This window comes from Pinus tabuliformis, chromosome 8 (assembly GCF_031772625.1).
Source record: "Pinus tabuliformis cultivar Carrire ecotype Pingquan chromosome 8, CPIR1, whole genome shotgun sequence".
Lineage (NCBI taxonomy): Eukaryota > Viridiplantae > Streptophyta > Pinopsida > Pinales > Pinaceae > Pinus > Pinus tabuliformis.
Window position 1 is genome coordinate 1675653820 of NC_142294.1, and position 15235 is coordinate 1675669054.

Genomic DNA, 15235 nt, shown 5'->3' on the forward strand with positions numbered 1-15235 from the left:
TAGATCTAGACTTAAGATGGATCTAGGCTAGCTTTATCACAACACATTCTCTATTATATCCTCAACTCATTATAAGTGTTTTATATTTAGATTTTTAAATTTTAGGTTGTGTGTTTTATTTATTATTATTAATTACAATGTGAAGATGATAAAATATTAATGATATAAAAGATCAATTTATTTTTTTCTAACAATAATAATAAAAAAGGGACTAGTCTTTAAGTGCGACTTTTTGGAGTTTACCAGCCATTTTTTGCCCAAATCTCACAAAACAATTTGTGGCTAAATCTTTATTTATGTGGTTTGAATTTGTTTGTTTACTACATATATGGATTCAACACCCTCAAAGGACTAGTATTATACATTGTATATGCAATTAATATTTTTCCTCTTCTCAATGCATACTAATATATGAAACAATTATCTTTGTCATCAAGTGAGAGGAGAGGTTATGCCAATCAATGGCCACTTCATTTGGCCTGGCATCATAGGAGGTGATAATACAAGAATAAAAGTGAAAGAATTGAAATAACAATAATAAAGCTACATGAAGTAAAATAAAATAAAGCTATGGGAATGGAAAGGCAAGAACAAAAAGTTGTATGGACTTAAAATATACTTGTTGTAGTCAAAGGACTACCCTATGTTGTAAGGAAATCAATAGTACTCTATTGTTGCACAAAACTAAATTGAATTATGGAATAAAAGACTAATAAGATAAGTTGTGATCATGTAGGAAATTATGTACCTGTGGCAACCTTTTCTTCAATTCTCCTACAGTGACTTAAAGATGCTAAATTGACTTGTAACACACACCCCCAACCCCATAACCCAACTAGATAACCCAACCAGAGTTAGAGGAGGTGTTTCTTACACTCACCCAACTATCAAGGTATGATTATGGGAATCGGGTCTAAATTTTTTAACTTTTTCCAACTCTCTCAAAACTTCAAATAGGAAACATCATTGCATTCACCTCATTGAGATGATTCCAACAATATAAATTTCATCCCAATCACTTACAGATCAAAAGTTATAGTCCTTTAAAGATAGGTCATTCTAACCCTTGCCACATCATGTGACCTCCATGTGGCAGCCACGCAGTGGTCCACATGGAAGATAACATGTTCACACCCCATCGTAGTGAGGCCCACATGGCACTTGATACACCTGCACTGCCATTGTGGACAGATCTTCATTGGAGTCACAAATCAAAATAAATTCATGGTTGCCCCACTTCCACAATGCAACATGTACTTTTTTTCAACATAGTACCCAACCCTCGACCCCCTACCTAAGGTCGACCTCACCTTTCCCTAAGAAATGTAAAAATTTGGTTTGGTATCATCTTGACCCCTAACCTGATCGACCACCCAACCCCCCTGATTTGTTACTAGAGGGCCATAGAATACTGGCTCAGGGCGAAGCTTGCCGAAGGTTCGGTCATTTTGGCCAATCTCATCACCTTTGACCTCACCAACCTGCTAGAAAATTTTCCATTCTCCACCACTTTGACATTTCTACAATTCTTCTAACTTTTCAAGATTTTGAAGCATTGCTCCCAACATCTAATGACCAATAAATACATAAATTTTTGATGAATATACTTGGGAAATAATTAGTCATATGTATAACACCAAATCAATAACACCTTCAAGTGCATTTCTTTCCAAAACTACAAATAGTTGAGATAGCTCATTAACAAAGTAGAAAAACTTACTTTCCCTGGCTCAATATCCTTATTAGTAGTTCATTCTGATGATCTCATATTCCCTTAATTCTTCACTAGGCACCATCCTTGCAAAAATAATTAAGGCCGTTTTAAGACAACTATGGTCATCTACCTAAAAGTCACAATATCCAAATTCTGATGATTGGTTTGTTTGATATGATCTCCACAAGATTTAGGGTCTTCTCCTCCGCTCTAAATTCTCCAATAGACAACTATGCAAAATAATTGGATTTGAGGGCACAAAGCCCTTTTGTAGGAAAAACCCTAGTTTCTCGATTGCCCATTGCGACCAAACTATAGCTTAGTTTGACAAATGATTAGCACCATTGGGAAGCTCTCTTTGAGTTTTATAATGTATCCCTTTATTTCTTTTAATTTCATATTTCACCAAGAAGCCATTTTTTCCATGAGGTTTCATTTTTCCGTCGATTGAAAACAAATTTCTTCATATGATCCATATGTAGTTTGGTATCACTTTACCTTTGCAATTGGTTACTCATGTATTTATTTTCTTCATGAGTAACCATTACTTACTCATGTTTTTATGGTCCCCTCTTCGCCTCCCCCATGTGGAAACATCATCGAGTCACCCTTGTTCATAGCATCCGAGACAAGTCACCTATGCATTCATGGAGTTTGTTCCAAGTCCCATTGAGTCCAGTTATAGTGTTCCATCCATATTTGCATCACATTCATCCCATTTTTCACATTTTCGCCTCTAGTTATATTTATCTATCCTTGAAAAGCCTCTGTGTGACTAATAAACCATCCCATTTAGAATCAACTCAGTTTCTTCCAGGTCAGCCATGCATATTATGCTCTAACAATGGAATTCACTCAGTGTGCATCTTATATTGTCTCCTTCCATAACCATCCTTGGTGTTAGTCCACCAGTCACTTTACTATGATCCCTTGGGCCTTTGTTGAGGATCCATCATTGCCTCAACTCTAGAGGGCCCTCTTATGTTAACTTCAGCACATTTATTCTATAATTGTGGTCTAAAGGGTAGTGTACCTTAGTTCCATCTCTCATCATTGTTCGGTACCATAGATCAAGCAAAGGGAATCATCATTTCCCTTTGACTGGGTTGTTTCTCACGTGATCGACTCTAGCTCATTATTGCACGATTCAAAATCATACACTTGATGGTCTTGTGATCCAAAAAATTGTACCAATGATTCTTGGGATTGTGTGAGATTTAATAGACCTCATGAGGGGGTGGTCCTTCAGGAAGCCCCCCACATGCCTGGATGTCCACCGCTTATGATCCTGCCTCGAATGTAGTTCCACAGATTTGATGGGATTGGTTTTATCCACTTACAATGCCCACTGCATGCATGTCTCCTTTAGATGATCCATTAATATCTTTAGATCCATTTACTTTTCAGTAGAGCTTCTTTTGTTGTGATTTTCCCTCACCGTGTAAGCTTGAGGGGAATTTTATCTCATGTAATCAGATGTTATTGTATTGAGTCTTACCCTCTATTTTTCCATGCACATTATGTATATGGGATTCATTGCATTATCTTCTGGCCCATTGATTCCAACATATCATGTACTTTGTTGCTCATACCGACATTTTTGACGGCACCATAATCCTTTTAACTCAGTTATCTCGGCGAGTATGGGTATGCCTCCTCTACCTCATTTGAGATCATGTACTCCAAAATAGAAGGATACATATATCATATTAGTAGGTCTCACCCCCTCCATTCCTTCCATCTTCCTTGAATTGTTTCAATTCTCTCTCTCTCTCTCTCTTTCTCTCTCTCTCTCTCTCTCCCCCCGCCCACCCCCCAATTCCCGTTTGGTGTCTCATGGAAGTGTAACCTATAACATATTTTCATCATATGATTTTCTCCTAACACTCATATGTTGGGGGGAAATATGTTATCACCTAGTCATTTCTCACTAGATGGATTGAAATACACCATGTAGGATTGATTTTACCATAGTAAAATCATTTTCACCCCTAGAAATAATTTGGTAAACCATTTTTATTAAACTATTTATGATTAAAATTACAAAACCCCATGAGAATAATTGAATAAATCTTTATTTATTTAATGTTCTCTAGGAATAATTATTAAATAATAATTTTAATAATTATTCCTTGTCACATTTGACTAAATTACCTAGGAATAATTAAATAAATCACTATTAATTTATTATTATTTAACTATATTTTTGGAATAATTGTTAAATCGTTATTTAATAATTATTTCAATTTCACACCTTTCTTATTCCTTGCAAGTAATTAATAAATCATTTTATTTTTTAATTATTTTTAAATAAAGATATTTGACCATTTTGAATATATTTTCCCGCTCCAAAAAATATAATAAAGTATTGCTAATGGTTAGATCTTTATTTTGGCAATAATATTTTATTATTTCCCATTTTCAAGGTCAACCCAATAATCTTTTATTAATAAGAGAGTTTTACATTCATTTTTCACCATGATCACATCATCGTCACCATTATCGTCTTCTAGCATTCAAGCTCCCACTTGAGTTCCAATCTTTGTTTTGCATTTTTCACACATTGAGAGAGAGAATTGAACATTGAAGTAGAAGGAGATCAAAGGACCCATCCCATGGAGGGGGGTTCACAAACCCTTGTTGTAGAACTCCTTCACCACATGTTATTAATAAAAGGTTATTCATTTTAAAAGTTATTTCTGTATTGGGTTATTACATCGTATATTTCTTGTTGTTTTCTGTTTTGGATCGCATACAATATTTCTGTCGCATGATTTTCTCATTTTATTATGCTAGATATGAAGCGTAAACAACCAGATATTGTTTTCATGGTCACTTCTCATCGATGACTTAAGTGAAGCATTTTTCGGACATCTTCCTGAAATCGTTACACTAACAACATGTGACCCATTAAAATATCACTAAGGTTTCTCACCTTCCAGAAACTAAGATTATGTGTCATATCAGGAACTCCACCTAATGACCTACTCTTTGTTCATTGGTCTATGCGGATTGGGCTAGCCACCTATACTTTCTGCCTCATCCCAACATATCTCCCCATATATTTCAAAGTAGCATGTTTTTCCTTCCTTGCTTACCTGCCTCCCATGCTATATTACACATTTTTACAGATGCCATGTCTCAACTACTTTTTTCCCACTTGCCCACCCAAAACTGCCAAATCTGCATGCCATGCATGACATCCCCATCAATGTCACATTTCCCACTGGTGTCATATTGACATCATCATGTCACTATGTGTCCACATCACCTTTATGAGCCAACCAAAATGAGTCATTTGTCTTAAAATGGTCGGTCTATGTTGTGATGGGTATAGACAAAGAGGGGTCCTAGACTTAAGCTTTTTTGTAAATTTTCTTTGAAAGATTTAAAGGACCGAGACAAGAATTATGTATTTAGTTGTCAAAAATATTTCTAGTTTCCCGCAAGCCATCTCCTTGAATGTTTATTAGAGTAATCCCTTTGAAAATTTCAACGACAAACCTCTATGGTGATGTGTATGTTGGGTCCTCACACAACCACCACTTGCCACACAACCACCTAGATTCCATGTCCTTTGAACGCCCAATATTCATGATGTTTTAGGACTTGTGCTCCATTTGGAAATCGCAGGAAATGAATATTCAAGGTGATGTGGCTGTGGGGGCTTCCAAAACTTGATACTCCACCATTCAAATCTCACTCTAAATTCCACCATGCTCAGCCATATCCTCCCAATCTCTTTGTCATCCCTGTATTTTTGCGCATGAGATCTCTTCCAAAGAAAGCAAAAATTGGGTTGCATGTCATGGGAAGGTACCTTGACTGACTTGTAACTGACATGGAAAATGGTTGGGTGATTTTTGGGCATGCAAACCTTCTTGAGATTCGATTCACTCAACCTTTGCATTGATGTGGCTACCACCTTCTCTCTAGAGACCACTAGATTTTCTACTACACTTTCAGGAACCACAAAACTATTTCACCCATCAACGACTATGCTACCTTGCAGCTTATACAGAGTTCTAATTTTAACTCCCCACATCAATATAACCAGTGCCCCCCAAACCATCTTGCAGGTAGCCTTCTCAAACACTTTTTTTACACCTACATCATCCAACTTTCTTACAGAAATCAGATTTCTAGCTAATGCAGGAATATGCAGAACACCTGAAAGTGTTCTAACCCTTCCACCTCGCAACTTCATCTTTACTTTTCCACGACCAATGATTTTATCCTTCCTATCATCCCCCAAGAAGGCATCATCACCATCATATTTCTCACACTCGCAAAACCACTCTCTATGGGGAGTGAAGTGGAAGGATGCGATTGAGTCAATCAACTATGCCTCATGATCTATGTGTGTACTTGAAGAAGCCAAGTACACATCCCCACCTTCATTGAAGGTGGTTTTCACCTCTGCAAAAGGACCATCATCAGATCCCTTTCCTTTATCAGGAGGTTTAGGTTTACAGTCCCTTTTGTAGTGCCCTTCCTTTCCGCATTTCCAGCACACCACCTTTACATGATTTTCTGGAGATTTAGATCTCCCTCTAGATTTAGATCTCCCACTCGATGACTTATTTTTGTTTCTATTCTAGGATCGTCCTCGTACAGACAAGACATCACCATTCTGGATCTCCATATTTTTCTATCTCATCTCCTCTATCAGCAACGATGAAACTATTTCATCAAACTAAAAGGCATTTGTATTGCTACCTATTGTAATAACCAGAGTATCCCATGAATCTGGTAGAGAACACAACAAACTGATCCACTTATCTTCATCTAAAATTTTTTTCTCAACAGATAATAACTGTCTTACCACAGTATTAAATGTGTTCAAATGTTTTTTGATTGAGTCTCCATCTTTCATCCTCATGTTATACAGACTTTTCCGCAGGAGCAGTTTGTTCACCAGAGACTTAGATTGGTACAAAGTCCCTAACTTGTCCCACAATGCCTTCATCGTAGCTTCGCTTGATACATTCAACAATACTGAATATGAGGCACAAAATCGTATTGTGCTCTTAGCCTTCCGATGCAACTTCTTACATTCTTCATCAGACACTCCCATTGGTTTAGTACCTGGATTTACCACGAACCACTAATATTTATCCACCAATAGATCCTCCATCTTGAGTTTCCATAACTCAAAACTCAGACCATTAAATTTCTCAATCTCTATCTTTCCACTACTTGCCATATTTTTTCACCACTAGAATCAATCCCGTAGATCTCCCACTGAAAAAGGTCTACCACAGGCCTGAGTGAAACCCCTCAGCAACAAAGGCATCCCCTTGAAGCCAAAACAACTCCGATACCAAAGGTAGGTTTTAAACCCATACAAAAAATTACCTGCATACGAATTCTAAAACAGAAAAAATAAACAATGCGAGAGCATAACACATAAAACACATATACACAAAGATTTCCCTTGGATCCCAAAACTGGGACTACCAGCTTGATCTTTCATTATATCCTTTTCAATGTTACAGTACATATTTGTACATGCTGAACCATCCAATACCATGGACCAAAAACCATCACGTCCAAAACCATGGATCGAAAACCATTGCGCCCAAAACCATGTGCGAAAATCATGCACAAAAACATAGGTAGGTCCGCCCAACCTAACATAGGGTCGAAAAATAAAATTTTCCAGGGTGCTATCCGAGACCCCATAGAGGGGGGCTAATTACACCCCTCTAACCCCCTATGACCCCCTCGCTATGCAATCAGTGCAACAAAGTGGGGGGCTCTACCCCCCCTCTAACTCCCTGGTTAACTATGTGGGCTTGTCATGGAAAGAATATAAAACAACCCAACATGACGGGGGTCTCCATAACATAGGAGAGACGGTGCAGGACATCACCATGAAGGCCCTCCAACAGTTCGCAGAGGAAAATCAGATGGTGTTGGGGGCCCTCCTGGCACAGATACATGAGTTGCAGGTGTGCACTCCTTTGGCTGGTACTCTATTGACCAGCCTCACAGTAGACACCATAATTGAGGAAATTTTCCGTGCCCATATGCCTAGCACTATAGTGCTACGAGAGGGGGCACTGGTTACAGAAAATGAGGTCGATAGGCCTATGGTCAGTGCACGAAAGGGAGTTTAGATAAACATGGTTGCGCTCCCTTAGGAGACATTGTATGTTCTACAGGATGGAGTGACTGTAGAACTGTGGGCTAGGGAGGGCCGCACTCTCTAAGTGATGAGAGAGAAACGAATTAATATTGAAAAACTGAGCCTGTAGTGCAATGAGGTTATGACAAAGAATATGAAGTTAGTGCAAGTGGTTGAAGAAGCGTGCCAAATGGTCCTTAAGTTGGCCATCCCAGCAGAGGAACAAGTAAAGGTGTGCATCCAGAGACTAGCAATAGTGGTGCACGAGGTGAAAGAAGAGATGACTAAGGCTGAACCTTCAGATAGTTGACCTGCAACTGAAGGCGCAACCATCAACTTTTCTAGAGGTGAAAGAGCAGTGCACCAATGCCTTTACAACAGGAATAGCAAAGATTAGCAATGTAGTGAAGGACTGCACCAAACTATTTGAAGAGTCATTCAAGGTCCTCACCACTCTAATGGAGGAACTGAACATACAATGCCTAGAAACAGAGGCGCATGAGCTGTAGAAATAGTACAACGAAATAAAATGGATTGCGCAGATGGTGACCCTTACACAAAGGCTCGCACAGATGCAGCAGGAGAAAGTGCTCGAGTAGGTAGACACTGCGCAACATAAGGAAGTTTTCTTGAAGGCATTTGTACAACCATGAATCAATAAGGCATTCGTCATTATAGCCTCAATCAAATCCAAGCTCGCATAGATGCAGGGAATGTAGGAAGATGTGCAGGGCAACAGTTCAACTACAATAGTCTCTTAATAACGCATCCAAGGAGTACCACATGTAGCTACTCAGTGCACTACTGATCTTGTAGCAGTCCAAGCGATGTTGGGTGGTCTTCACGTGAAGATGTCCGCACCGCCACAGTGACTCGAGGGTGTGTCATGATGTTTGTGTTGGGGGCTTGTTGGGCACGGGATCCCCTAAGGAAATTTTTGCGGCTTAAAGCCTAGATTTTGGCTAAAAATTGTAAATCCAATATAAAGACTCTACATTTTGTGGGTGTGGAGCACAAAGTTGTAAATAAGTCATAGGGTTTCCCCCCTCAATTTTCTAATCTAATGTCAACTTTAGAAATATACCCATGGTTCATGGGCCATGGGATTGTATAAATTGAGTGAGTGATCTGAAAATGGGGCCTAAAGGCTTCTCTTCAAGCTTACAAGAACCTCTCCCACATCCAAAGCTTAACTTTTCTCAAGATATTATGATTAATCAATTGCAGAATTAAAAAGTGCTTGAAATAGTTGTATGCTTGTGTTTTTTCTTAACTGACCAAATGCCTTCAGTTTATTTAATTAAACTCATATGCAACAACAAGCAATAACACATAATAGAAATATAATATGGAGTTCACCCAAAACTCTTCGGCTACATCTCCTTGAGCTTTAGTCAACTCGACCAGGATCTCTGGGATTATGGCTAAAATATTTTTACAAGCTCCACGCTCAACTCCATTGTATTACATAGAAACAATGGGCTTAGAATTCCATCTTATACCTAGCTTTGAAGCTCTTCGGCTTTCTAGCTCTGGCTCTCGCTCTGGATCTTAGCTCTGGCGCTTAGCTCTAGCTCGTGGCTCTTCCTCTTAGCTCTAGCTCACGGCTCTGGCTCTCACTCTGGCTCTAGCTCTCTCTCTCAGCCTCTGCATGCGTTTGTAACTCACTCGACCTTCAAGAAACTCTCTCAGCAACTTTCAACTCTCTGGTTCACTCATTCGACCTCTAAGCAACTCCAAAAAATCCCTTAGCTGCTCTCCACTACCACTCTGCTACACTACCCCTCAATCGTGCTCTTTGGCTTCTTTGAGGCATTCTTTTGGCTTTGTGGCTTCCTTCCCATTTCTCTATGTGTAATCGTTCCTCAATCTCTTCATCTAGCCCTCTGGCTTCTGGCTCTATGGCTCTGCATGTTACAAACACATTACTATTTATAAAATTCCCGCTTGCCGCGTGGCACAATGATCAGGGGCTATTACAAAGGAATCGAGCCCTTTCTTCATGCAAAAACCCGAAAATGTAACAATATTCCAATACACATAGATTTTCTGAAAATAAACTATCAGGTGCAAAATTCAGACTTCAAACATCATGAAATCGCCCCTATAAACCCTTTTAGGTCCGCCTTATATGGCTATTACAAGCAAACCATTGATCTGCATGATCTCTGATCCAATGACTAATAGTCAATTTTGGGTGGCTTATTGTGCACAAAGATTACTCGCCCGAAAAGGTGGTTTTCTCTCTCTCACGCCATGCCACATTTCAGCCAGTGTATGGGTTCGGGTGGAGCCCATTCAATACCACTTACCGCCTGTGCGCTGCCCAAAATCCCACTTACCACGAAACTCAAAGTTTATAGGGCTACATTTATAAACCTTTCGGGTCCACCATTCTATTGCAAATCACTATTGCATGGCGTAATGGCCAAAACCCATTTACATGGGAAATACATTGAAAATCCAAATTTATGGATTTCAAATATTATGCAATCGGGTCCATAATCTCTATTGGGTATAGGTCCTAATTGCTAATCGCAATCAAAACGGCCATGGGGTCTTCCCTTTGACCATGCCAACCGTTGATCTATCGATCTGCCGATTTCCGATATCGCACGTCGTGTATCACATCAATGGGGGTGTATACCTTCTACTCCTTCGATCATCGATCACCCTGATTTCCGATCGCCGATATCGCTCATCGCATGTCGCCTTGTTTGGGGTCCCGATATTAGGTGAATGCCTACCTTTGATGTGATAAGTCGGAAGTTGCAATCGGGGAAGTCCTTCCACATTTGCCTTAAGTCCTTCGGTTAACCCTTATGATGAGATTTTTCTTAAGGAGCCTTTTAGGCCATATTTGGAAGAAATGCCTCCTTTTTCAAAGGGAAAACGCAATCTTCTTTTTGTGATAACTTCTTCATCCAAAGTCCATATTAGCCCATTCAAGTTGTAGTAGATTCAGAATGAGAATATCTATGCAATGGGGCTATTTCCAAGAGCATCCTTAGACTTTCATTTTCATCTGTGAGGAACACTTTAGAATCAGAAGTCTATCTTAGATCCATTTTGGATCACACCTTCCCACTAAAAGAACTTTTGGTCTCCAAAATATTGACATACTGATCTGAACAGTAAATGAGAGTAACAACACCCTCTTCTTTCAACCTCTGTACAGTTGCCTTGCATAGTGCCTCTAAACCAAAGCCTTTGACCTCTCTCCTTCCTGGATGTGCTGGTCCTCTTGGGGAAGAAAATTTTTCCTCCTTGACTTCATGCAGAACTCCTGCTGAGATGGTCACAGAAGGTGGTTTGAACTTCTCTACCTTGATCATTGATTGAAGGTGTCTCAAACAAATCTAAAGTTCATCTACTCCATAAGATTTTCATTTGTACCTATTTGACAAGCTGTCAACAACAACTGTTAACAACAATGGAAATACAGACAACAACTGGATGGCATAGACTCCTACTTCAACAAAAGAAATAGACTTTCACATCTTGTGAACACCTCCATGTCTTACATCTGCATATAAATGATGGACTAGATACCAATCCCAAAAAACATGCCTTTACAACAAATGACCCTTCAATTCAGGCGTGTAGAAAAAATACCTCTAGGACTCCTTTTCAAAAGATGAAACACTTCATCATTATCTCCATCTTGGAGACCAAATCAACTTTTCTCAAGTCAATATTGCATGCATGCAAAAGAAACCAACCCTTCAAGTTAATCACACACACATGTTCAAAAACAATGACAACATCAACATCCCTGTGTTCATGCATATCATTCTCATGGATGCATTTCTTCCTTCAACTTTCGCTTAAGCACACTATACTTTTGAAGCTGAAATGAAATATAATGTTGCAGCAACAAAGGGAGTCTCCTACTCAAATTTTCCATTCACCTTCTTGGTAAATTCATGCAACTTGCATTCCGTTAACAAAGAAATGCAAATAGATGCAAAAAGACATGCAATATTAATTGGATAACAACTCTAACCATTTCTTACTAATCCCTTTCAAAGGTCTTTCCTTTGTTTTCACATCAGCATCAACATGTGAATCATCCTAAAACACATCAATCATGGAATCTTTCTTTCCGTTCCTGCCATTTTCTCTTTCCACCTTCTTCAAGTTTCATGGAACATTGTTGGATTCAGAGTCCAACATTTTTCAGCAAGATGTCCTTGCTTATGGCAGTAAGTGCATTGTATGTGCATCCTCTTGACAACACGACTTGCCTTGTCTAGTGGACCTTTGGCTTCTCGCTTATTTTTCTTCAAAAGTTTCCTGTATGTGGCCATTCTCTTCCAACATCTAGAAACATTATGGTTATCCAAACCACAAAAGGAACACGCAATTCCTTTCCCATACATGTATGGAAATTTATCATGCTTAACAAAATCAAAAGGAATATGGCTAGAGCCAGATTTATACCTTTCTCTTTCACCTTTATTGCCTTCATGAGGAGGTGAATCAAATGAAGAAGTGGCTCCCTTTGGAACACCATCAATCTCTTCAAGGTTGTTAGAGTTTCCACAACTCTCTAATTCAAGTGTGTGCTTCTGAACACCTACATCCTGCAAATGATGTTTCAAGTTATTGCATTCCTCCTAAATACAATCTTCACACTCTTCAGGTAGAAGACCTGCAATGCAACTCCTTCTTGGAGCTGTTTCAATGACTTTCGTGACAGCTTTGCAACTTCCTCAATATGACTATCCATATCCAAGACCCAAATACTTAGGCCTTTCCTTAACTATTAGTGCCTCAAAAATACCTTGTGTATGTTTACCCAAGCCTTTTCCTTCATAGCCCACCTTGGACATTAGCTTGGAACCTATGCGTCTGGTATTATTTTCAAAAGAACCAATATAATTATTCTTAGAGGAATTTGAAGACAAATAATAACTATTTACCTCTTCTTAAAGCCAATACTTGACCAAGGCTTCTTTGGCAACAAAGAGTTGTGACTCCAACTCATGCATCCTTTCTAGGTTCATATTTTCAATATGAAGCTGCCTCTCCATTTCCTGCAATTTTTCAGAAAGCATCGGCTTCTCTTCCTCCACATAATTCCACTTCTCTCTAAGTATGTTGCTCTTCCTCGCATCCTCATACATTTATCTCACCTTTTCTATCATGGTGAACCAGTCTTGCTTCATGTCTTCATCAAAGAGTCTTGTGAAGAAGGAAGAATTTGAGGACTCACTTGTAGAAGTTGTCATTATGCCAATGAACAAAAGAACTTCAAACAAGATTAATAAAGAGCTTATTTAGCAACCTTTTGCAACAAATCTCTTGTGCTTCAAGGATTGCCTTGAGGTCCTTTGGAATAAGGAGAATGCCTTCAACCCTTCTTCCTTCTTGTCCTTCCTAGACTATGCTATCAATAGCTTTCTCTTCACCTCTGCGAACTCAAACAATAGTCAGTATGCAACAAGCATATAATCAATCCTTAACTGCCCAAACACCTTTCAGACAAGCAATATTTTCTCTCTCTATCAAGCATTTTGATCTGATACCACTTGCTCTAGTATAATCAGCTTTGATATCACCTTCCTGAAGGTGTGATTAATCAATCTCAGGCTCTAATACCACCTGATCTGAAAATGGGGAATAAAGGCTTCTTGTCAAGGTTACAAGAATCTCTCCCACTTTCAAAGCTTAAATGTTCCCAAGATATTACGACTAACCAATTCTGGAATTAAAAAGTGCTTGAAATAAGTGTATGCCTATGTTTGTTATTAAGTGACCGAATGCCTTTAGTTTATTTACTTAAACTCATAAGCAACAACAAGCAATAACACATAACAACAAAATAATATGGAGTTCACCCAAAACTCTTGGGCTACATCTCCTTGAGCTCTAGTCAACTCCAATAGGCTCTGTTGGATTATGGCTGAAATATTTTTACAAACTCCATGTTCAACTCCATTGTATTACATAGAAATAATGGGCTTAGAATTCCATCTTATCCCTGGCTTTGAAGCTCTCCGACTTTTTGGCTCTGGCTCTGTCTCTGGCTCTGGCTCTGGCTCTTGGCTTTGGCTCATGGCTCATGGCTCATGGTTCTATCTCTAGCTTTGGCTCTCCTTCTCAGCCTCTGCATGCCTCTGTAACTCACTTGACCTCCAAGTGACTTTCTTAGAAACTTTTAGCTCTCTGGTTCACTCGCTCGACCTCCAAGAGACTCCAAAAACTCCCTCAGGTGCTTTGTGCTATCACTCTGTCTGTGCTACCCCTCAATCGTGCTCTCTGGCTTCTTTGAAGCATTCTTCCATCTCTACAGCTTCTTGTCCATTTCTCTATGTGTAATCATTCCTTTGTCTCTTCAACTGGCCCTCTAGCTTTTGGCTCTGTGGCTCTGCCCGTTACAAACGCATCATTGTTTCTAAAATGCCCACTTGCTGGGTGGCACAATGTTCAGGGGCTATTACAAAGGAATCGGGCCCTTTCTTCATGCGAAAACCTGAAAATGGAACAAAATTCCAATATAGAGAGATTTATTGAAAATATACTATCGGTCATGAAATACGAACTTCAAACATCATGAAATCGTCCCTATAAACCCTTTACAATCCACCTTTTATGGCTATCACAAACCCACTGTTGACCTATCTGATCTCCGATCCAACGATTGATAGTCCATTTTAGGTGGCTTATGTTTGTAGAGATTACTCACCCGAAAAGGTGGTTTTCTCTCTCTCGCGCCATGCCACGTGTCAGCCAATGTATGGGTTTGGGCAGAGCCCGTTCAATACCACTTATTGCCTGAGGCTTGCCTAAAATCTCACTTACCACTAAACTCAAATTTTATAGTGCTACATTTATAAAACTTTTAGGTCCTCCATTCTATCACAAATCATTATCGCATGGGGTAATGGCCAAAACCCCATTTACATTACAATGGAAATCTGGATTTCTAGATTTCAAATATTATTCAATCGGGTCCATAATCCCTATCGGGTCTAGGTCCTGATCTTTAATTGTAATCGCAATGGCCCGAGGGTATTGCCTTTGACCATGCCGACTACCGATCCACCGATCTTCTGATCACCGATATCGCACCTCACGTATCGCATCGGGCGGGGTCTATGCCTTCTGCTCCTCTAATCGCCGATCACCCAGATCGTCGATCGTCGATATCGCTCATCGCATGTCGCCTTTTCTGGGGTCCCGATATCAGGCGAAGTCCTACCTCCGATGTGATAAGTTAGAAGTCGCAATCAGGGAAGTCCTTCCATCTTTGCCTTAATTCCTCTACTTAACCCTTCCAATGCGATTTTCTTTAAGGAGCCTTTTAGGCCATCTTTAGAAGAAATTCCTCCTTTTTCAAAGGACAAAGGAAATATTCCTTCTACGATAAATTCTTCATCAAAAGC